A 25,795-nucleotide genomic window follows, 5' to 3' on the forward strand; every position below is an offset into this window, starting at 1 on the left:
CTGTTCCATGGCGTTTCACTTCCTAGAAACCACTCTCCAAATGTACTCAATAGAAAGAAGACAAGAGAGATACCATATAATATACACATGGAAGATACTGTTAAAGAGACAGGTCTCAAATCTACACAGTAAAATAACAACATACTGGAGTGAACGATATGGAATAAAATGCAGAATAGAACCAGTGAAGAGCAGAGGTGCCATAGGCACAATCAGAGAGCACTGTATAAACATCAGAGGTCCAGTGAAGAGCTGAGGTGCCATAGGCACAATCAGAGAACACTGTATAAACATCATAAGAAGGAAAGTGAAACGCCATGCAACCTCTGAAGAGACAACTAACACAACACCTATACCCCCTATTAGATTATTTTACAGGAACTTCTTTTCCACAGCCCATAAAACGGAGGAAAGGGTCCTGAAAGATATTGTTAATAGTAACGTTATCCCTACAGACAAAAATCAGAGGATACAACTGACGATTTACTATAAAACCAGAAAAACGGCCAGCTTACTCATGAGAAACTCTCCAGACACAAAGCAGAACGCTTTAAAAGAGACCAACGTCGTCTATGCCTTCAAATGCCCTCTTGGGGATTGTAAGCTCCAAAAAACCCAGTATATAGGCAAGACAACAACATCTCTTTCTAGGCGTTTAACGATGCATAAGCAACAGGGCTCCATTAAGGAACATATAATCTCTTCCCACAACCAAACCATCGCCAGAGAAATCCTTGTAAACAACAAAGAAATCATCGATAGATACAGTGATAGCAGAAGGCTTGACGTTTGCGAGGCACTACACATTAAAAAGTCAACACCAGCAATCAACAGCCAACTAATGCGCAACTATATTCTACCCACCTCAAGACTCCGCTCCAATATAGAAGCATCAAGAAATATGGACCAATAGGCTTTCTACAATCACTTCCATTCAATACCCATTGTTTCGTGTTCTGTCTTGTGTTGATGAAATTAATACCCTATTAATACCACCTCACTCAAATGTAGATATAAACAAATCGGAGATGTGTAAGTTCTATTCAGTTGTGTATATGTTAACTAAAGTCTTTGAAAATGTAATAAGTTTTACGAAACGCGCTCAAGTGTCGCGTCAGACTAGAAATAAAAATGAATTTTGGAGAATTGATTTTTGAATTACCACCAACAGTGAAAAGAAATGTACGAAAGATTGAGAAAATTCGTGTTAGAATTATTAATCTTACTTTTTTCGGTCATATTTAATAATATACATATATATATATATATATATATATATATATATATATATATATATATATATATATATATATATATATATATATATACAATCTTTGGACAACACCCACCAGTGGGACTCGAACCCAGAAAGCACAACTACCTTCCAGTAGCTGGCATAACTAGTATGCTTTAACCCACTACGCCATCAGACCTTACAAAAGAAGTAGATAGTTCGAGATATATATATCTCAAACATCTCTACCTCCCGAAGGCACCAGATGAGTGAGGGGTCAGTCTGCAATTTTCGTCAAGCCACTGTCAATGTGAGAGAACTCGTGTCCAGCTTATAAGCCTATACTTGCATAAACCACAAGTGAAGATAAACAATCTTTGGACAACACCCACCAGTGGGACTCGAACCCAGAAAGCACAACTACCTTCCAGTAGCTGGCATAACTAGTATGCTTTAACCCACTACGCCATCAGACCTTACAAAAGAAGTAGATAGTTCGAGATATATATATCTCAAACATCTCTACCTCCCGAAGGCACCAGATGAGTGAGGGGTCAGTCTGCAATTTTCGTCAAGCCACTGTCAATGTGAGAGAACTCGTGTCCAGCTTATAAGCCTATACTTGCATAAACCACAAGTGAAGATAAACAATCTTTGGACAACACCCACCAGTGGGACTCGAACCCAGAAAGCACAACTACCTTCCAGTAGCTGGCATAACTAGTATGCTTTAACCCACTACGCCATCAGACCTTACAAAAGAAGTAGATAGTTCGAGATATATATATCTCAAACATCTCTACCTCCCGAAGGCACCAGATGAGTGAGGGGTCAGTCTGCAATTTTCGTCAAGCCACTGTCAATGTGAGAGAACTCGTGTCCAGCTTATAAGCCTATACTTGCATAAACCACAAGTGAAGATAAACAATCTTTGGACAACACCCACCAGTGGGACTCGAACCCAGAAAGCACAACTACCTTCCAGTAGCTGGCATAACTAGTATGCTTTAACCCACTACGCCATCAGACCTTACAAAAGAAGTAGATAGTTCGAGATATATATATCTCAAACATCTCTACCTCCCGAAGGCACCAGATGAGTGAGGGGTCAGTCTGCAATTTTCGTCAAGCCACTGTCAATGTGAGAGAACTCGTGTCCAGCTTATAAGCCTATACTTGCATAAACCACAAGTGAAGATAAACAATCTTTGGACAACACCCACCAGTGGGACTCGAACCCAGAAAGCACAACTACCTTCCAGTAGCTGGCATAACTAGTATGCTTTAACCCACTACGCCATCAGACCTTACAAAAGAAGTAGATAGTTCGAGATATATATATCTCAAACATCTCTACCTCCCGAAGGCACCAGATGAGTGAGGGGTCAGTCTGCAATTTTCGTCAAGCCACTGTCAATGTGAGAGAACTCGTGTCCAGCTTATAAGACTATACTTGCATAAACCACAAGTGAAGATAAACAATCTTTGGACAACACCCACCAGTGGGACTCGAACCCAGAAAGCACAACTACCTTCCAGTAGCTGGCATAACTAGTATGCTTTAACCCACTACGCCATCAGACCTTACAAAAGAAGTAGATAGTTCGAGATATATATATCTCAAACATCTCTACCTCCCGAAGGCACCAGATGAGTGAGGGGTCAGTCTGCAATTTTCGTCAAGCCACTGTCAATGTGAGAGAACTCGTGTCCAGCTTATAAGCCTATACTTGCATAAACCACAAGTGAAGATAAACAATCTTTGGACAACACCCACCAGTGGGACTCGAACCCAGAAAGCACAACTACCTTCCAGTAGCTGGCATAACTAGTATGCTTTAACCCACTACGCCATCAGACCTTACAAAAGAAGTAGATAGTTCGAGATATATATATCTCAAACATCTCTACCTCCCGAAGGCACCAGATGAGTGAGGGGTCAGTCTGCAATTTTCGTCAAGCCACTGTCAATGTGAGAGAACTCGTGTCCAGCTTATAAGCCTATACTTGCATAAACCACAAGTGAAGATAAACAATCTTTGGACAACACCCACCAGTGGGACTCGAACCCAGAAAGCACAACTACCTTCCAGTAGCTGGCATAACTAGTATGCTTTAACCCACTACGCCATCAGACCTTACAAAAGAAGTAGATAGTTCGAGATATATATATCTCAAACATCTCTACCTCCCGAAGGCACCAGATGAGTGAGGGGTCAGTCTGCAATTTTCGTCAAGCCACTGTCAATGTGAGAGAACTCGTGTCCAGCTTATAAGCCTATACTTGCATAAACCACAAGTGAAGATAAACAATCTTTGGACAACACCCACCAGTGGGACTCGAACCCAGAAAGCACAACTACCTTCCAGTAGCTGGCATAACTAGTATGCTTTAACCCACTACGCCATCAGACCTTACAAAAGAAGTAGATAGTTCGAGATATATATATCTCAAACATCTCTACCTCCCGAAGGCACCAGATGAGTGAGGGGTCAGTCTGCAATTTTCGTCAAGCCACTGTCAATGTGAGAGAACTCGTGTCCAGCTTATAAGCCTATACTTGCATAAACCACAAGTGAAGATAAACAATCTTTGGACAACACCCACCAGTGGGACTCGAACCCAGAAAGCACAACTACCTTCCAGTAGCTGGCATAACTAGTATGCTTTAACCCACTACGCCATCAGACCTTACAAAAGAAGTAGATAGTTCGAGATATATATATCTCAAACATCTCTACCTCCCGAAGGCACCAGATGAGTGAGGGGTCAGTCTGCAATTTTCGTCAAGCCACTGTCAATGTGAGAGAACTCGTGTCCAGCTTATAAGCCTATACTTGCATAAACCACAAGTGAAGATAAACAATCTTTGGACAACACCCACCAGTGGGACTCGAACCCAGAAAGCACAACTACCTTCCAGTAGCTGGCATAACTAGTATGCTTTAACCCACTACGCCATCAGACCTTACAAAAGAAGTAGATAGTTCGAGATATATATATCTCAAACATCTCTACCTCCCGAAGGCACCAGATGAGTGAGGGGTCAGTCTGCAATTTTCGTCAAGCCACTGTCAATGTGAGAGAACTCGTGTCCAGCTTATAAGCCTATACTTGCATAAACCACAAGTGAAGATAAACAATCTTTGGACAACACCCACCAGTGGGACTCGAACCCAGAAAGCACAACTACCTTCCAGTAGCTGGCATAACTAGTATGCTTTAACCCACTACGCCATCAGACCTTACAAAAGAAGTAGATAGTTCGAGATATATATATCTCAAACATCTCTACCTCCCGAAGGCACCAGATGAGTGAGGGGTCAGTCTGCAATTTTCGTCAAGCCACTGTCAATGTGAGAGAACTCGTGTCCAGCTTATAAGCCTATACTTGCATAAACCACAAGTGAAGATAAACAATCTTTGGACAACACCCACCAGTGGGACTCGAACCCAGAAAGCACAACTACCTTCCAGTAGCTGGCATAACTAGTATGCTTTAACCCACTACGCCATCAGACCTTACAAAAGAAGTAGATAGTTCGAGATATATATATCTCAAACATCTCTACCTCCCGAAGGCACCAGATGAGTGAGGGGTCAGTCTGCAATTTTCGTCAAGCCACTGTCAATGTGAGAGAACTCGTGTCCAGCTTATAAGCCTATACTTGCATAAACCACAAGTGAAGATAAACAATCTTTGGACAACACCCACCAGTGGGACTCGAACCCAGAAAGCACAACTACCTTCCAGTAGCTGGCATAACTAGTATGCTTTAACCCACTACGCCATCAGACCTTACAAAAGAAGTAGATAGTTCGAGATATATATATCTCAAACATCTCTACCTCCCGAAGGCACCAGATGAGTGAGGGGTCAGTCTGCAATTTTCGTCAAGCCACTGTCAATGTGAGAGAACTCGTGTCCAGCTTATAAGCCTATACTTGCATAAACCACAAGTGAAGATAAACAATCTTTGGACAACACCCACCAGTGGGACTCGAACCCAGAAAGCACAACTACCTTCCAGTAGCTGGCATAACTAGTATGCTTTAACCCACTACGCCATCAGACCTTACAAAAGAAGTAGATAGTTCGAGATATATATATCTCAAACATCTCTACCTCCCGAAGGCACCAGATGAGTGAGGGGTCAGTCTGCAATTTTCGTCAAGCCACTGTCAATGTGAGAGAACTCGTGTCCAGCTTATAAGCCTATACTTGCATAAACCACAAGTGAAGATAAACAATCTTTGTGGTTTATGCAAGTATAGGCTTATAAGCTGGACACGAGTTCTCTCACATTGACAGTGGCTTGACGAAAATTGCAGACTGACCCCTCACTCATCTGGTGCCTTCGGGAGGTAGAGATGTTTGAGATATATATATCTCGAACTATCTACTTCTTTTGTAAGGTCTGATGGCGTAGTGGGTTAAAGCATACTAGTTATGCCAGCTACTGGAAGGTAGTTGTGCTTTCTGGGTTCGAGTCCCACTGGTGGGTGTTGTCCAAAGATTGTTTATCTTCACTTGTGGTTTATGCAAGTATAGGCTTATAAGCTGGACACGAGTTCTCTCACATTGACAGTGGCTTGACGAAAATTGCAGACTGACCCCTCACTCATCTGGTGCCTTCGGGAGGTAGAGATGTTTGAGATATATATATCTCGAACTATCTACTTCTTTTGTAAGGTCTGATGGCGTAGTGGGTTAAAGCATACTAGTTATGCCAGCTACTGGAAGGTAGTTGTGCTTTCTGGGTTCGAGTCCCACTGGTGGGTGTTGTCAAAGATTGTTTATCTTCACTTGTGGTTTATGCAAGTATAGGCTTATAAGCTGGACACGAGTTCTCTCACATTGACAGTGGCTTGACGAAAATTGCAGACTGACCCCTCACTCATCTGGTGCCTTCGGGAGGTAGAGATGTTTGAGATATATATATCTCGAACTATCTACTTCTTTTGTAAGGTCTGATGGCGTAGTGGGTTAAAGCATACTAGTTATGCCAGCTACTGGAAGGTAGTTGTGCTTTCTGGGTTCGAGTCCCACTGGTGGGTGTTGTCCAAAGATTGTTTATCTTCACTTGTGGTTTATGCAAGTATAGGCTTATAAGCTGGACACGAGTTCTCTCACATTGACAGTGGCTTGACGAAAATTGCAGACTGACCCCTCACTCATCTGGTGCCTTCGGGAGGTAGAGATGTTTGAGATATATATATCTCGAACTATCTACTTCTTTTGTAAGGTCTGATGGCGTAGTGGGTTAAAGCATACTAGTTATGCCAGCTACTGGAAGGTAGTTGTGCTTTCTGGGTTCGAGTCCCACTGGTGGGTGTTGTCCAAAGATTGTTTATCTTCACTTGTGGTTTATGCAAGTATAGGCTTATAAGCTGGACACGAGTTCTCTCACATTGACAGTGGCTTGACGAAAATTGCAGACTGACCCCTCACTCATCTGGTGCCTTCGGGAGGTAGAGATGTTTGAGATATATATATCTCGAACTATCTACTTCTTTTGTAAGGTCTGATGGCGTAGTGGGTTAAAGCATACTAGTTATGCCAGCTACTGGAAGGTAGTTGTGCTTTCTGGGTTCGAGTCCCACTGGTGGGTGTTGTCCAAAGATTGTTTATCTTCACTTGTGGTTTATGCAAGTATAGGCTTATAAGCTGGACACGAGTTCTCTCACATTGACAGTGGCTTGACGAAAATTGCAGACTGACCCCTCACTCATCTGGTGCCTTCGGGAGGTAGAGATGTTTGAGATATATATATCTCGAACTATCTACTTCTTTTGTAAGGTCTGATGGCGTAGTGGGTTAAAGCATACTAGTTATGCCAGCTACTGGAAGGTAGTTGTGCTTTCTGGGTTCGAGTCCCACTGGTGGGTGTTGTCCAAAGATTGTTTATCTTCACTTGTGGTTTATGCAAGTATAGGCTTATATATATATATATAGTTGTGGAGCAGTAATATAGTGCGAGGGTGCGAGGAGGAGAGCTCTGTCCAGAAGACTTAAGAGCCATCAGTGACAGGGGGAAGGGAAATGGTTTTAAAATTTAGGAATACTGGAAGTAGGGCTGTGAAGGTGGTGGTGCAGATGGTGGTGCAGAGGGTGGGGAGGACGAGGGGACGGGTGAGGGGGAAATGTCGGAGAGGACTAGGAAGTTTGCTGTGGCTCAGCAACGCACATGCGTTTCTGAGCCACAGCAACACTTCCATTCTTCGTGGCCGGGTACTGCTAGTTGTTATATAATTTAAATATATAATTTATAAAATTTTCTTAAATGAAAAGCAAGTTTCCTTAAGGAATGCACAGGCTCAATGGATGAACTTACCTTGTTCTTTTCTGGATGGGAATTAAGTTGAATTTATGGTTATTTACCTTTGACAAAATGTTGCCTTTACAAATTTTATTGAGGAAACATGGATTTTTATGCCAATTGTATTTGTAAGAAATCTATTTTCTTGATTATGATGAAAAGACAATGGCTTTCGTGACTCAGCATCTCAGAAAAGATACCACATTTGGACATTGCATATGTCCCTAGATTACAAGATAATGTATAAAATCAATTTCCTCTGTAGTAACAGGAAAGTTTATCAAGTCCTTCACTCACGAGCTCCCATAAATTTCAATCCATAATCTCAGTACTCAAATTCAGTATTGTTATAGATGTGCAGGGATGTACTGCTGATTAATTGCAGTTTTTGAGCCTGTGAGATCGATTTTCTCTTCAGTCGATGCTCAGTCTCAGTGCTAGTACTTTCTACTTCAATTCAATTAACAATTACTAACACAAACAGGGGAAAGTAGTCTTTGATGAATTACTATAGCAAAAGGGATGGAAGAGAGGCATAGACCTCAACTTCGAGTGTAGCGGTGAGGACAGGGGTAAGTGACTATGAGGGGGGTGAGTGTTTAGCTAAAGGTACCGAGTGTGGCTGCTCTGGATCCGACATGACAGTGTTATCTGCTAAAATATGACTGGTTATACACACCTTGTCATTCTCTGAAATGTATAAAGAAGGCAAGATAGTCTTCTTGCAAAAGGTCTGCCTTGCTCTGCCATGCTGTGTATTTTTCTATGTAATGCTATGCAAGAAGTATAACTGAAAATTTAATAATTTTGATAATTTCTTGAATTTCATTGAATGTTAGGTTTATAGATTTTATTTGATTTCCTAAGAATGATTATAATTAATAAATATATTACAAAATAAAAAGAATGATAGCAACATTTTAGCTGTCTAGAGTGACAGTATTCATATCCAGTGGAACATAGGAACACTGTAGTCGTCTTCGTTCTATAGTGAACTGTATGGGATTTCTCAGTGTTCTCTAGGTGGCTCACATTTAGGGAGACGCAGCAGGAATGGTGCTGCCTTCACTTATCTGCCGGATGAAATAAATTTCAGTACGTTATAGTAAAATTATATATGTATAACATAACATGCACTTATAATTAATATAAAATTTAAAGTTTTAGCTTGTATTTTTAATTCTGGTATTTTGTCACACATGAATGATATTAACAACAATGAGAATACTTAATACTTTTATCATTGTGAATTTATCTATTGCAAAATGTGTATTTTTATTTCTCTCTAAAAAAATTGCAATATTTTTCAAATATTTATTTGCTGAACATTGGTTAACCTAGTTAATTATATATAATTCAGTGGCAAGTAATTGACTTACTGAGTTTGCCTAAAAAGCCTGTGTTATGTCCAAGTTGCTGATATAGAACAATTAGTGAAACATCTTAACAAGGATCCCTGACAAAAATAGTTTTTACGAACCGTTCCCATAACGTGTATTATAATGTATATTATAATACACATTATAGGAATCTGGGTGCCCAAAGTCTTTCATCATCTAGTAAATCATTGTTAAGACTTGTACTCACCTAGTTGTGCTTGCGGGGGTTGAGCTCTGGCTCTTTGGTCCCGCCTCTCAACCGTCAATCAACAGGTGTACAGATTCCTGAGCCTATTGGGTTCTATCATATCTACACTTGAAACTGTGTATGGAGTCAGCCTCCACCACATCACTTCCTAATGCATTCCATTTGTCAACCACTCTGACACTAATAAAGTTCTTTCTAATATCTCTGTGGCTCATTTGGTCGCTCAGTTTCCACCTGTGTCCCCATGTGCGTGTGCCTCTTGTGTTAAATAGCCTGTCTTTATCTACCCTATCAATTCCCTTCAGAATCTTGGATGTGGTGATCATGTCCCCCCTAACTCTTCTGTCTTTCAGCGAAGTGAAGTTTAATTCCCGCAGTCTCTCCTCATAGCTCATACCTCTCAGCTCGGGTACTAGTCTGGTGGCAAATCTTTGAACCTTTTCCAGTTTAGTCTTATCCTTGACTAGATATGGACTCCATGCTGGGGCTGCATACTCCAGGATTGGCCTGACATGTGTGGTATACAAAGTTCCGAATTATTCTTTACACAAATTTCTGAATGCCGTTCGTATGTTGGCCAGCCTGGCATATGCCGCTGATGTTATCCTCTTGATATGTGCTGCAGGAGACAGATCTGGCGTGATATCAACTCCCAAGTCTTTTTCTTTCTCTGACTCCTGAAGAATTTCCTCTCCCAGATGATACCTTGTATTTGGCCTCCTGCTCCCTACACCTATCTTCATTATATTACATTTGGTTGGGTTAAACTCTAACAACCACTTGTTCGACCATTCCTGCAGTTTGTCTAGGTCTTCTTGATGCCTCAAACAGTCCCCTTCTGTCTTAATCCTTCTCATAATTTTGGCATCGTCCGCAAACATTGAGAGAAATAAATCTATACCCTCCGGGAGATCATTTACATATATCAGAAACAAGATAGGACCGAGTACAGAACCCTGTGGGACTCCACTGGTGACTTCATGACAATCGGAGGTCTCACCCCTCACCGTAACTCTCTGCTTCTTATTGCTTAGGTACTCCCTTATCCACTGGAGCACCTTACCAGCTACACCTGCCTGTCTCTCCAGCTTATGTACCAGCCTCTTATGCGGTACTGTGTCAAAGGCTTTCCGACAATCCAAGAAAATGCAGTCCGCCCAGCCCTCTCTTTCTTGCTTAATCTTTGTCACCTGATCATAGAATTCTATCAAGCCTGTAAGGCAAGATTTACCCTCCCTGAACCCATGTTGGCGATTTGTCACGAAGTCCCTTCTCTCCAGATGTGTTACCAGGTTTTTTCTCATGATCTTCTCCATCACCTTGCATGGTATACAAGTCAAGGACCCTGGCCTGTAGTTCAGTGCCTCTTGCCTGTCGCGCTTTTTGTATATTGGGAACACATTCGCCATCTTCCATATTTCTGGTAGGTCTCCCATCTCAAGTGACTTACTATACACTACGGAGAGTGGCAAACAAAGTGCCTCTGCACACTCTTTCAGTACCCATGGTGAGATCCCTTCTGGACCAACAGCCTTTCTAACATCCAGGTCTAGCAGGTGTCTCTTGACCTCCTCTCTCGTAATTTCAAACTCTTCCAAGGCCGCCTGGTTTACTTCCCTTTCTCCTAGCACAGTGACCTCTCCTTGTTCTGTTGTGAAGACCTCTTGGAACCTCTTGTTGAGTTCATCACACACCTCTTTGTCATTCTCTGTATACCTGTCCTCGCCTGTTCTAAGTTTCACTACCTGTTCTTTCACTGTTGTTTTCCTTCTGATGTGACTGTGGAGTAGCTTTGGTTCGGTCTTGGCTTTGTTTGCTATATCATTTTCATAACTTTTCTCTGCTTCTCTTCTCACCCTGACATACTCATTCCTGGTTCTCTGGTATCTCTCTCTGCTTTCTGGTGTTCTGTTATTCCGGAAGGTCCTCCACGCCATTTTGTTCAGTTTCTTTGCTTCCATACATGCCCGATTATACCATGGACTCTTCTCTTGCTTCTCGGATTTTTCCTTTTGGGCCGGGATGTATCTGCTTACTGCCTCCTGATACTTTTGGGTGACATAGTCCATCATATCTTGTACAGACTTAGCTTTGAGGTCTGTGTCCCAAGGTATTTCCCTTAGGAAGCTTCTCATCTCCTCATAATTTCCCTTTCGGTATGCCAGCCTTTTGTTTCCTAGTTCTTTTTTTTTTGGGGGGGGGGGATAATTCCTAGCTCTACCAGGTACTCAAAGTTCAATACACTGTGATCACTCATTCCCAAGGGCGCTTCCATCTTGACTTTCCTTATATCCCACTCATTTAGGGTAAATATCAGATCAAGCATTGCTGGTTCATCCTCTCCTCTCATTCTTGTTGGATCCTTGATGTGCTGGCTTAGAAAGTTTCTTGTTGCCACGTCCAGCAGCTTAGCTCTCCATGTTTCTGGTCCTCCATGCGGGTCTCTGTTCTCCCAATCTATCTTCCCATGGTTGAAGTCTTCCATGATTAGTAGTCCAGATCCATTCCTGCTAGCAACAGAAGCTGCTCTCTCTATTATGTTAATGATGGCCATATTGTTTCTATCATATTCCTGTCTGGGTCTTCTGTCATTTGGTGACAGATTATATATGACTACGACTATAATTTTTTGCCCTCCAGTTGTTATTGTACCTATTATGTAGTCACTGAAACCTTCACATCCCTGAACAACCAACTCCTCAAAATCCCAGCCTTTTCTTACCAGCAGAGCTACACAACCCCCACCTCTTCCTTCTCTCTCTTTCCTCATAACATAATAGTCCTGTGGGAACACTGCATTTGTTATTGTTTTCGTCAGCTTTGTTTCTGAGAGCTATTATGTCTGGGTTTTCCTCTAGTACCCATTCTCCAAGTTCATTTGCTTTATTTGTAATACCGTCTATGCTAGTGTACATTGCCTTGAGGCTCACTTTCTTCTGTCCCTTCTCAAATATCCTCCTTGGTGAGTGTTCTGCTGGTGGAGGAAGCTGTGGCATGGGTGTGAGGATTTATGAGGTGGATACCAGGGTTGCAGAGGATACTGGGATGAGGGGTGGGGGGTCAAGTGAAGGGGGAAGGACAGGGAGGGTATGGGGTGAGAGCTACTTGTCGTGTGCTTCGTACTGTATTTTTATGGAGTTAACTAATGAGGTGGTGTTGATTTTGCATAATGGTGTCTGGCTCCTTTGCTGGAGTGCCTTCAGTGTGGCCACACACTCCACTTAACTACTATTTTTCTAAGGTTTGGCACGCTTAGTTTACTTTAAACAGTGTATCTCAATGTTTATACTGTTTTAATAGACCATGCAAAGGTCCATGGGTATTCTAAACTGCTGAAATCAAACAGCTTGATGCACGTGGTGTTTCCTACTGGTGACGAGTTGTTTATTTTTGGTTTGTTTATTAATTAATACATTTATAGTTATGTTATTTCACAACAATACCTGTCCACAGAGTAGCTAGACAGTTTGATATGATATACACTGGTGTATAGTGTGTTCTGGTGTGATGGTATCTGCGAGCTCCACCAGCTGTGGCTCCACATCCCACTTCACTCTGTTATTTTATATTTCACACACCTATCATTTTTAAACGGTTTATGAGCACTTTAATCAGTTTTATATGACGTTTACACCATTATACTAAGATCCTAGAGAATAAAAACGACTGAAACTCAGCGTGAATGACCACGGTGTATATTCGTTTTGGTGGTGGAGTGTTTAGTATCATGGTAGCGCCTAGTAGCAGTAAGCATCCGTCAATCCCGTGGGGTTATGGGGTGGTGCCCGGGGGGTCTAGTTCTATGCAACGTCTGCTGTGGTTGTGAAGTCCAACCCGAGGATGGCAGTCCCGGCCGCAGCGAGCGCAGATTGATTGATTACAATTAAGCCAACCAGGAGGTGGCACGGGCATGAATAGCCCGTAAGAGCGCAGATAAACGTCTAAGCCGTTGCGTCTGACAGTGGTCGAGACCTCCTCTGAAGTCTATTTTCCTCTTCCTGCCTCTTCAGTTAAACCTCGAATTGACGGAGTCCCTTCATCACTTTGCGTCTCCAAGCAGATCTGTCCGTAGCTGCTGCCTCCCAAGTGTTGATGTTGATCTGCTTGAGGTGGCGTTTGCAGGCGTCTTTGAAACGCAGCTGGAGTCTTCCGGTGGGTCTCCTTCCTGATGCCAGTTCTCCATATAAGAGGTCCTTTGGTATGGGGCCATCTTCCATGCGTGTGACATGTCCCAGTCATCGCATGCGCCTCTGCTTCAGGAGAGTGAACATTGAAGGAATTCCTGTTCTCTTGAGTACTGTGTTGTTGGTTACGTGGACTCTCCACGTGATGTCAAGGATTCGTCTCAGGTTTCACATGTGGAAGGTATTGAGCCGTCTCTCCTGGGGAGAGCACAGGGTCCAGGATTCCGAGCCGTAGAGAAGTATACTCACCACACATGCCATGTAGACTCGTCTAAACACTAGCTTTATCCACACCAAGGCGAGCATAATCACCCACCCTGTTTTAAAGCTCGATTTATACAATCTTTAACCACTCTTATCTGGTTAAACAAATATTTGTTCTCCATATGTATTTATTTTTGGCTATTACCATGGTCTTATAGCTATTGGATTTAATGAAAATATCCTGGTATGGAAACCATTACAGATGCCTTCCAGGGGTGGTGTCTTCAAAATGATGTTCAAATGCTGACTAGACATTCTCTATGTCCTGGGTGGGCTTGGCTTTGTTCCGTAAATCGCTAGACATAAGCCTTGTGCTCTCTCTCTCAGACCATATAACTCACACGTGTTATACTCTATTTTGAGGGAAAATTTTCATCTTTATGGGCGGGAAATGATTGCTTGGAGTCCATTATTTAGGACTGAGGCGAGACAAGCATTTGCAACGTTTACTCCACATCGTTTTGAAAGTACAAACACAAATTTTGTTTGCACCTCTGTGCGGCTGTTCTTTGTGGATGGATGGGCCGTATTGAGATTTGTAGATTATCATGTGCCGATGCTGGGGGCTGCCCAGGATCTGCCCCCCCCCCACCATAGATTCTAAGTGTATTAGATTTTCTAGTATTTTCAAAGACGTAGTTCGTTTATACTGAACTTTAACTATCCTCAAAATTCTCTAACAGTCTGGGTGGTATTATAGACAGTGGGTTGGTTGGTGTTGTCGTCGTTGATCCTTCTCTATGGACAACCCAACCCACAACTCGGTAGAGTGCTTATACTAGGAGATCACCCCTGGCGCTTCTGGCTCTTGGAGAGGGGCTCAACGTCACACCTTTAGGGGATGCGGCTCCAACACTTAGCCTTGTTGTCACGTGCACACACCCACTCGAGCCGCTGTGACTCCCCACTCTCTCCTTATGAGATATGATCTCCTCAATCCCCTATGACTTACTAGTATTACCTCCTACCCTGTCCACGGCAGTGGTTCTTGGTTCTTTCTCTCTCTCTCTCCTTCTTTACTACCTCCTGGGAAGCCTCACTAGGACAAGGGCAAACACCAGCAAATTGTGACACATTTACTGGACAAAGCACATACACGATACATACACACATATAATAATAATGAATCCTATACTCTATAATATCACAATCAGGTTGCACTCCAACACCATCAGAACTCTATTATCAGCTTATCAAGTGGTATCCCAGCAAACACAAATCATCTACACAACGTTCGCCTATCTCTTGCCATAGGTGTGGGAATGATTTGCATTGAGAATGGTGCAGGAAAGCCTTTGAGAAACTTTTACTCAAAAAATCCAAACACAAAGGTTTAATTATAAATTGTTTTTCTACAATTATTTTCTTCCAAATGTAAAACAAATAGTTTTTACATGTTTAAATATAAAATTTATGGTGTTTTTTTGTAAAATTCATTAATAAATTGTGAATGATATATATTGGCTGAGTGAAACCTTTATAATCCATTTAGTTATAATTTGAACAGAAAAAAGTATTTTTCCAAATTTTCTAAAAATTGCTCTTTTTAACACAATTTGACTCCTTATACATTCCACTAAACACTATATCATGTTTAAATATATAATTTATGTATTATTCTCTAAAATAATTTATAGAAATTATATAAGTTGTTGGAAAGTGGTGTTAAGGATTCTGAAAACATTTTGTTGTGTTAATATGTTCTTATTAACTATGTCTCAAGTTCACAGTTTATCAAACAAGAATATTAACATTCGTCAACTCTTAAAATCTTATATGTTATCTTGCTGGTGCAAAAAAGGGTGAATCTTTAGGAACAGCTATAGTATCTATATATCACAAATGGTGTTTTCCCTAACTCAAACAATGTAGGGTTTATTATTCTACACATATTTCTAATGACTCTTAGATGTTTACATTCTCTGAAGTATAATTGTGAAGGCTGTGTCCATCACTCTCAACACAGATTCTTAAACTCGTCTCTGCAGGTTCAACTATATAATTAGTTTCCATTTTGAATTTCCATGGACATTTGTATCCAAAATGAAACCAATGTGGTTTCCTTCAGCGCCTTCAGCCAGCACATTTGCTCATTCATTTCCACAGATTCCAACAAGGTAGGGGATTTACAGAAATTTGTATATTCATATTGTTATATATTAAAAATATGAATGCAGTTCAATATGATAAGACAAATACATGAGTTTATGATAAATTCGTTTTCTGTGATATACCATTGATATGCTCTTTTTTTCTTTAAACGGCAGACTAAACTAAAGTGCTCACATCAACAGATTTGATGTATAAATGGTCAACGCTCAACAGAGTTAGTATAAATGTATTAGTATAAATCTTACTTGTCTCATTGTTAATTCACATTCAATGTCAACTTGTGGTTTTGATGTGGCACGTTTGGCCAAGACACCCCACCCCATTATGCACCCCATACCCATCTTGTGGGCGGTTGTGGAAAGGGTTACAGAGGCACATAATGGGCTCAGGGACTGAACCCCACAATTCATTTAGCTAAGCAAGTTACAATCTTGATGAGCTAGTTACAAAATTCAATATAAGTCATCACATCAACAATGGGTTCGAGATCGACCTCAAGTACAGGTTCTAAATTAAGCAACTGACATATGTGGAGAGCTAGTATCAAAATTTATATGTTTGTCCTGCACACCGTCCCCCATCCAGTGGACAGCGGTGGATAGGTTACAATCACTTAGTTGTTATCTACAGTTAGCAAACTGGGGATATTTGGCTAAAATTTCTGGTAGCAGATCATTTTGAATGAAATATTGACACATCGCTGGAACATTGGTTATAGAATTGTCTCTAAATTCATGTATCTTTTCGCACTCCATCACATAGTGACGGAGGGTGTGCGAATAATTTTGTTGACACAGTTTACATTTGGTCAGGTCTACATCAGCAGATAATGAGAATTCCCAGAGATACTTGTAACCGAGTCTAAGCCGAGCAGTAGTAACATCTAGAAGTCTGCTGATTTTATTGGATGATCCATAGATGTGTGGCTCCTCTTGTATGATATGTATGATAGATGGAATTACTAGTTCCAGTTTCTAGGCAGGCGATGAGTACTCACAATAACCTTAATTAAGCGTCAAAACAAAAATGTGTATACTCTTTTTACTCTCCTGACCTTAGTTCTCGAGCTATGTATTTCATTTTGGTACCAACGTGTTCGCAATAACATTCTCTAGAAGAAAATCAGCAAAAACGGTCACCAAAAGTTATATGAATACCAGCACCCAATAAATACCTACGTAGATGACTCGCCGTGAGTGCCCAAGAGCAACAAAATGTTTTTACTCTTGGGATTGTTATCACTTCCACACTTGTCCTACAGCGTTAATTTTGGTATCAATGTACTCGCAATGAAATTCCCAACACGGTGATATGAATATAAACGTAGAATAATGGTCGCTGCCCACCCGCAAGAGTGTGGGAAGTGGCGGAACTGTTACCCAGTATTGGTGACAAGACGACACATGGGCGATACAGTGCTTTGAAAGTTTATAATTATATCACTGTCCTGACATTATTATTGTATGTACGTCATTCATTTTTGTGCCAATGTTTTCGCAATAGAATGTTCTATGAGCCCGTAGGTAAAAAAGAGCAACAAAGCGTAAGATAGAATAGCACCATATATAAAACAACGCTGGTACATATCAGTGAGCGTCAAACACACACGAAATGTGTGTGTTTGATGGTGGTCAAACGATGTTTGATGTGTTTGATCAGGTGATGTCCTGATCCGCATAATTAAAGTATGAATTATGTTGAGAAAAAATAAGAAAAAAGGGAAAAAACAGGGGTGGGAGAAACATGACAGAAAAAGAGTAAAAATACAATTTGGTCAACAAAACAGCATTGTTTAAAATAAAAGATATGGATTGACATTTTGGGGGTTAGGTTGGTAGGTTACATTGAGTTAATTAGGTAGTACTTAGTGTTTATCTGTTATAGATAGGAGCTGCCTGGTATGGGCCAATAGGCCTTCTGCAGTTACCTTTGTTTTTATGTTTTTGCCCTGTAACCTAAATGGTTAGAGAGGCACATATATGGGCTTAGGGACTGAACCCCACACTACATTTAGCTAAGCTGGTTACAATCTTGATGATATAGTTACAAAATTCTGTATAAGTCGTCACATTATCAATGGGTTCGAGATCAACCACAATTTCCTGAATAGATATAACAAAGGGGATATTAATAGGGTATTAAAATTGTCAACACAAGATAGAACACGAAACAATGGGTATAAATTGGATAAGTTTAGATTTAGGAAAGACTTGGGTAAATACAGGGTCAGTAACAGGGTTGTTGATTTGTGGAATTTTTCTTAACTTATAAATTTATCTTTATTTATCTTAAACTGGTTGGGAGAGGTACAGTTTTTAACATAATTGGGAAGGTCATTCCACATTCGAGGTCTCTTGATTTGTAAAGCATTTCTAGTTTGACTAAGTCGTACTCTTGGAATATCAAATAGGTATTTGTTTCTGGTGTGGTGCTCATGGGATCTGTTACAACCTTCTAGGAAGCTTTTAAGGTCAGGATTGACATTACAGTGCAGCGTTTTATATATATAAAATACACATGAGAGTATGTGCAGGGACTTAATATCTAACATATTCAGAGATTTGAGTAAGGGGTCCATATATACTGCCCGGTTGCCTGAAATGCTATAGGCCTACTATAGTGGCTTTAGGTATTGTATGCACTAGCTCTATCTATAAATCCAACATTATGTTTGTAAATCAACTATGTATGTACTTTCCTGAATAAAATTGACTTTACTGTACACTTATATTCTCTCTAAACTTATTTCAATTTCAATTTCAATTTCTTATATTCTCTGTGGATTTGTTACCCCTATCGTTTGGGAGAAAAAAAATGACTAATACGTTCGGCGAATGACTTTGACTTCAACTTCACTTTGACTTCGTTCATGTCATCGTATTTTCCGTAATATATAAAGGTTATGACAATGCAATTATATTATTGTGTGCAAATAAGTTTGAAATTTCATGTACCCTAAAAATATTAAAATAAAGAATAAGAATAATTAAATAATTGTTGTAGTAAATTGTCACACGTTCATCATACGCAAACGAACACACAGTTTGGAGCGTCAGTACAAGACCGCCGCCATTTTAAAACACGGCTTCGAATGTAAGTAATGTTTTTCTCGTACTAACACTGTGTTATACAATAGATTTGGTCTTGAATTCACAAATTTAGTTGTTACATCTGACAGAGTATGTTAGACGGTGTAATGCTGGTCCATGTTAACGTATTTGTGGGCTTGGTTGGTTTAAATGTGGAGGCGAGGCCTGGCAGTGCTGGTGTATGTGGAGGCGAGGCGAGGCCTGGCAGTGCTGGTGTATGTGGAGGCGAGGCCTGGCTGTGCTGGTGAGTATGTGGAGGCGAGGCCTGGCAGTGCTGGTGTATGTGGAGGCGAGGCCTGGCAGTGCTGGTGTATGTGGAGGCGAGGCCTGGCTGTGCTAGTGTGTATGTGGAGGCGAGGCCTGGATGTGCTAGTGTGTATGTGGAGGCGAGGCCTGGCAGTGCTGGTGTATGTGGAGGCGAGGCCTGGCTGTGCTAGTGTGTATGTGGAGGCGAGGCCTGGCTGTGCTAGTGTGTATGTGGAGGCGAGGCATGTACAACACTCCCCAATAGGAAGAAAACCCACTGGGTTCTAGGCTAGGTTAGGCTTATCTGTAATAATTGAATTAAGCCTAGCAAAGCCTAGAACCTAGTTCAGTAATTTAAAAAATGTTGTAACTTGAAAAATGCCATTCAATACATTACACAATTTAAATATTTTCAGGCAATCAACACAACCCTCTCATGTTGGCTAACCCTCTCTCATGTTGGTCAATAATTTAATTATTTTTTTATGGAGTAATCTTTGCTGTTGAAATGTAGTCTTTTTGAGACTACATTTCAAATGTAGTGTGTGTGGAGGCGTGTATGTTAGGTATTACCTAATATACACGGTGTAATATATCTATCTGTGTGAAATAGATTAAATCCATTTATTTGATATTCAGCTAATAGTTCTGTATTTTCTACATTCATCCATGTTTTGGTAAGTGCAATAATATGTATTGTTTCATTGCAGATTAGAGATTCAAGATAGTTCTAGATTTCCGAAGTACTGAAACGCGCGCCATACAGGCTTGGTGGATCTAGGTGCAAGGTAAAATTAATTACATTTACTTGTTTTGTATTTGTTTTGTATTTATATGCATATATGCATTTATATGCATTATTCTATAGAATAATAGATCTCGTAATAATTTTGCAAAAATAGTGGCATTTACTATTTTTAAAAGATTATTAAAAAATTTACTGATATGGTGCATTCGGAAGGGCGAAGAGGGAGAACGGCCTGTTGACATAGCTCGGGTGCAGGGGAGGGGGGGGTTGTGTAAAAGCCTGGTTTGTGCCTCGGAGAGGCTATGGGATCCAGTAAGTTCAGTAGAACTTCGGTTTCAACCCTTTTACCCTGTTGTAGCTCAGTCGATTAAGGCAGTGTCTGGGATGCTCCCGGACGCAGGTTCGAATCCTCGTCACGGCCCTTGTGGATTTGTTCATTTGATGCATCACGTTATTGTGATCTGTGTGTGTAATTCTTCACTTGCTACAGCAACAGGAATGTGTGTGTATGTATTTGTGTTGTTGAATATGACCGAAAGTGTAAGATTAATGATTCTAACACAAATCGTCTGAATATTTGTTTTTCTTCACTGTCGAGAGTAGTTAAAAAAATTTACTCGAGTTTATTTTCACACTTTATTTATGGTCCTTAAGTCCCTCTCCTTAATGCTGCTGCTGTTTCTCGCATCTTTGCATCGCTTGTATGTTTGGGGGTTTGGCCTCTTGCTATATATTGATTCCATTTGTGTGTGTTTGGGTCTCAGGCCCTCTCGCAATTTCTGTTGAACAAACCCCTTTTCCTAGTTCTGCATCTCTCCTTTGGTACAAATTTTGTTGTGCTTTTATCATATATTTCACAAAACTTGACATACATTTCATTTACTTCATGTCCTATCAGCAAGTGTTTGTCAAATTCTTTAAGGAAAGTTTATCATCCTGATTGCAGATCTCTAGCGATATTATGTCAACTTCTTGTGGATTCGCAATCATTATTTAATTTACCTTTAGGTGTTCTTTCACCAGCACAGCAACACTGTACCTCTCCCAACCAGTTTAAGATAAAAACTAAGTACTAACTAATTAACTCAATGTAACCTACCTTACCCCCAAAATGACAACCCATGTCTTCTATTTTAAACAATGCTGTTTTGTTGACCAAATTGTATTTTTGTTTTTTTCTGCAATGTTTCCCCCCCCCCCACCACTCTACCACCACATTGAGTTTAGTAGCTCTGTGCACGTCAGGTGCTGTTTAATATACAGACCTACTCCTCCATTTGACCTAGTTTCTCTATCACATCTATATCACTTTGTGCTTTAGCCCTGGTGGAGCTTGGTCCACCAGGCTGTTGTTTGGAGTGGCCCGCAGATCCACATACAGTCTGCATATGATATACAGTCTGTTGATCAATTAAACTACAGTAGTTAGTTTTTATCATCCGAATGCACCAATATGTGTTCATTCTTCCCAGATGAAGGAACTAGGTAATATTCATCATCTGAATGCACCATCTGATGCTTTAACACACTCATGATACACGAGAGGTTTAAAAAACTTTTAAAACTTTTAAAACTTTTTGACCTATGTATTTAAAAGCAATTCTAAAGTTAAAAAGTGTAGCATAGGCCCCTCGCAGAATGTTCTTAATATGATCCTCAGGTTATAGTTTTCTATCTAAAACCACCCCTAGATCTCTTTCTTGATCAGAATTCTTTATAGATCTCAGTGGCTCGATCATAGAAACTGCTCTAAATCCTTGTTGGCCTGGATTGTGGAGGTCATTGGTCTCTATAAAACTAGTAATCTGACTCCTGATCACTCTCAAATAATTTTATTATGTGGGATGTTAGTGCAACTGGTCTATAATTCTTTGCCAATGCTTGTGTTGTGTTGTGTTGTTTTGGTAGTGATGTGCAATGTGTTGTTTTGGTAGTGATTCGTCCAGTTCTGGTAGTAGTGCGGTTGTTGTGTAGTGTAGTACTTGTGTGCTTGTTAATGACTTGTATTCCAGTCTTGTGGGTATCTCCTTTCCCCTACGGGCCAACTGCTTTGTTCTTACCTAGCATTTTGCTTTGTTTGGGTATGAATGTTTGTGTGCCGTATATTTTGCAAAATTTGCCATATATCTCATTATTTACTCCTCTGCCTAGCAACAAGTCTGTCTAATTATACTCATTAACTGTTTTTCAAAGTTCCCCATAGTGTCCTTTATTGAAATCGAGTTCATGAACCGTTTCAATGTTCTTATTTTCTTCTAGATTATATCTTAAAGTATATTTAAATGTTATTGTTATTATTGTTATTAAATGTTATTGTGACATTGCATTGCAATTGAGCTATGTTGTTTACCATACCGTTCATTTCGTGAGTATAAGTATAGATGCCACACTTGTGACAGGTAAAACCATGCCTTTTTTGAAAAACAGCACCGTCTGTTGCACGTAAGAGCAACCCACACTATATTATGTTGCGATATTATTTCAATATTTCCGATTGTATTGATAATTTGAATTTTCATAGATTTCAATTTATTTTCATTTCGATTTAATAATTTTGTGTGACATTGCATTGAAATTGAGCTGTGTTGTTTACCATACTGTTCATTTCATGAGTATTGTTTATTTTTTTATTTTTTTCATTTCATTTTTTTAGCTGTTCTTATTTTTCAGTGATGGGAATATCAGATCATTTGATGTTCCCAATTTTCTGATGGAAGCATCAGACCATTATAGAATGCATCGGATGAGGTAGTTTGGAATGGTGGGGAGGACGAGAGGGGGGTATGGTGGGGAAGACGAGGGGACAGAGGAGAGGGTAATGGTGGGGAGGACGAGGGGACTGGGGAGTTGGGGATGGTGGGGACAGGGGAATGCTGGGGAGGACAAAGGGACAGGTGAATGGGAGATGGTGGGGGAGGAAGAAGGACAGGGGAGGGGAAAATGGTAAGGAGGACGATGGGACAGGGAAGTGGGAATAGTGGGGATGATGTGGGGACAGGGAAGTGGGAAGGACGAGAGGACTGTGGAATGGGGAATAGCAAAGTGAATTATAATTATATATATTAATTAATTCTTATAAATTTCCAGAAGCCTGTATCAACACCCACACTAATGCAACTGAAAGAGATGTTGAGACAAGTATTGCTGATATGTTGAAGAACGCCCCAAACAAACTCGGTGGAAACAGATACAAGGTAAAGTTTGCCAATTTGCTGTAGTCTAATTCAATTTCTTTTTAGTAATCTTCGAGAACATTTATGCTATGAATAAGATAAAATAATGTAACTGATTTTGATTTATTTACTATTTATTATTTATTTACCGTTATTAGTATAATAGATCTCGTAATAATTTTGCAAAAATAATGGCATTTACTGTTTTAAAAAGCTCGGGTGCAGGGGGGGGGGTTATGTAAAAGCCTGGTTTGTGCCTCGGAGAGGCTATGGGATCCAGTAAGATCGTCCTTCCTTTCCTCCCTAGAATCTGGATGTAGCAGGTGCTCAATTGTCAAAAGTGAAAAATTGGTTTTGTCTTCCGAATGCACCATTTCTGTAAATTTGCTAATAATCTTTTAAAAATAGTAAATGCCATTATTTTTGCAAAATTATTACGAGATCTATTATACTAATAACGGTTTGATAAAATACAGTAGACTGCCTACTGGTTTTACCTGTAATAAGGTTTGATACAGATGATTATGATTATGGTTTTGGCCTCCACCACCCTCTCACCTAACTTGTTCCAACCATGTCTACCACGGTTTTGTCTTCCGAATGCACCATTTCCGTAAATTTGCTAATAATCTTTTAAAAATAGTAAATGCCATTATTTTTGCAAAATTATTACGAGATCTATTATACTAATAACGGTTTGATAAAATACAGTAGACTGCCTACTGGTTTTACCTGTAATAAGGTTTGATACAGATGATTATGATTATGGTTTTGGCCTCCACCACCCTCTCACCTAACTTGTTCCAACCATGTCTACCACGGTTTTGTCTTCCGAATGCACCATTTCTGTAAATTTGCTAATAATCTTTTAAAAATAGTAAATGCCATTATTTTTGCAAAATTATTACGAGATCTATTATACTAATAACGGTTTGATAAAATACAGTAGACTGCCTACTGGTTTTACCTGTAATAAGGTTTGATACAGATGATTATGATTATGGTTTTGGCCTCCACCACCCTCTCACCTAACTTGTTCCAACCATGTCTACCACGGTTTTGTCTTCCGAATGCACCATTTCTGTAAATTTGCTAATAATCTTTTAAAAATAGTAAATGCCATTATTTTTGCAAAATTATTACGAGATCTATTATACTAATAACGGTTTGATAAAATACAGTAGACTGCCTACTGGTTTTACCTGTAATAAGGTTTGATACAGATGATTATGATTATGGTTTTGGCCTCCACCACCCTCTCACCTAACTTGTTCCAACCATGTCTACCACGGTTTTGTCTTCCGAATGCACCATTTCTGTAAATTTGCTAATAATCTTTTAAAAATAGTAAATGCCATTATTTTTGCAAAATTATTACGAGATCTATTATACTAATAACGGTTTGATAAAATACAGTAGACTGCCTACTGGTTTTACCTGTAATAAGGTTTGATACAGATGATTATGATTATGGTTTTGGCCTCCACCACCCTCTCACCTAACTTGTTCCAACCATGTCTACCACGGTTTTGTCTTCCGAATGCACCATTTCTGTAAATTTGCTAATAATCTTTTAAAAATAGTAAATGCCATTATTTTTGCAAAATTCCTGAATATTGTCAAAATGACGGAAACCCATATGTCAAAAACACATGGAGATATACCAATCCTGGAAGACATTCTTCCATCCCCACTTGAAACTGTTGAGCAGGTGGAAAGTCTGTCACATGAGCTAAAAGTTAACAGTGAATATAAAAAGAGTATGGTAAGTGTTGCTTAATTCTTTTAGCCTGAGTATGGTAAGTGTTGCTGAATTTTTTTAGCCTTGTACATATGTCTTTTGATTAGTTTTTTTGCAGATGAAGGAAGGTGGGGTGGCACATAATTGATTGTTCAGTGTTATGTTTAAGGTACAAATAAAACAAAAGCAAAAGTTACTCAAATTCGTTGATTTTTGTAATAGTTAAGAAGGAAAATATTTTAATGCTATTTATTTAATACAGTTGGAAATTAGAAAATCTAATGTTGAGATTGAAAGATATATATTATTCTCTATTACCTTACAGCTTATGCATTATTTTAACAGGTCCAGACGCTGTCTCAAATGGGCGGTGCAAGCTGTGGAGACACAGTGAGACGAATGATGAGGAGGATAGGGACCTATGGGGTCTGGTCTCAGTATTCACTCGTTGGGCGCAAGAGGAAACGTGTCTTCAAAACCTTGGATATTTGTAATGTAATAATAAGTACGTAAATTTGACATTTTTTTGGATTATATATATGTCTGCATGTATTATGTATTATACTTGCATGCTTGTTAATGACTTGTATTCTAGTCTTGTGGGTATCTCCTTTCTCCTACGGGCCAAATGCTTTGTTCTTACCTAGCATTTTGCTTTGTTTGGGTATGAATGTTTGTGTACCTTCATTGTATATTTTGCAAAATTTGCCATATATCTCATTACTCCTCTGCCTAGCAACAAGTCTGTCTAATTATACTCAATAACTATTTTTCAAAGTTCCCCATAGTGTCCTTTATTGAAATAGAGTTCATGAAACGTTTCAATATCCTTATTTTCTTCTAGATTATATCTTAAAGTATATTTAAATGTTATTGTGACATTGCATTGCAATTGAGCTGCGTTGTTAACCATTCTGTTCATTTCATGAGTATATTTTATTTTCTATTTTTTCATATCATTTTTTTTATCTGTTTTTATTTTTCAGTGATGGGAATATCAGATCATTTGATGTTCCCATCAGAAAATTGGGAAAGTCAGATCTTTTGATGTTCCCAATTTTCAGATGGAAGCATCAGACCATCATGGAATGCATGG

The sequence above is a fragment of the Procambarus clarkii genome, chromosome 29, assembly GCF_040958095.1.
Source record: "Procambarus clarkii isolate CNS0578487 chromosome 29, FALCON_Pclarkii_2.0, whole genome shotgun sequence".
NCBI lineage: Eukaryota > Metazoa > Arthropoda > Malacostraca > Decapoda > Cambaridae > Procambarus > Procambarus clarkii.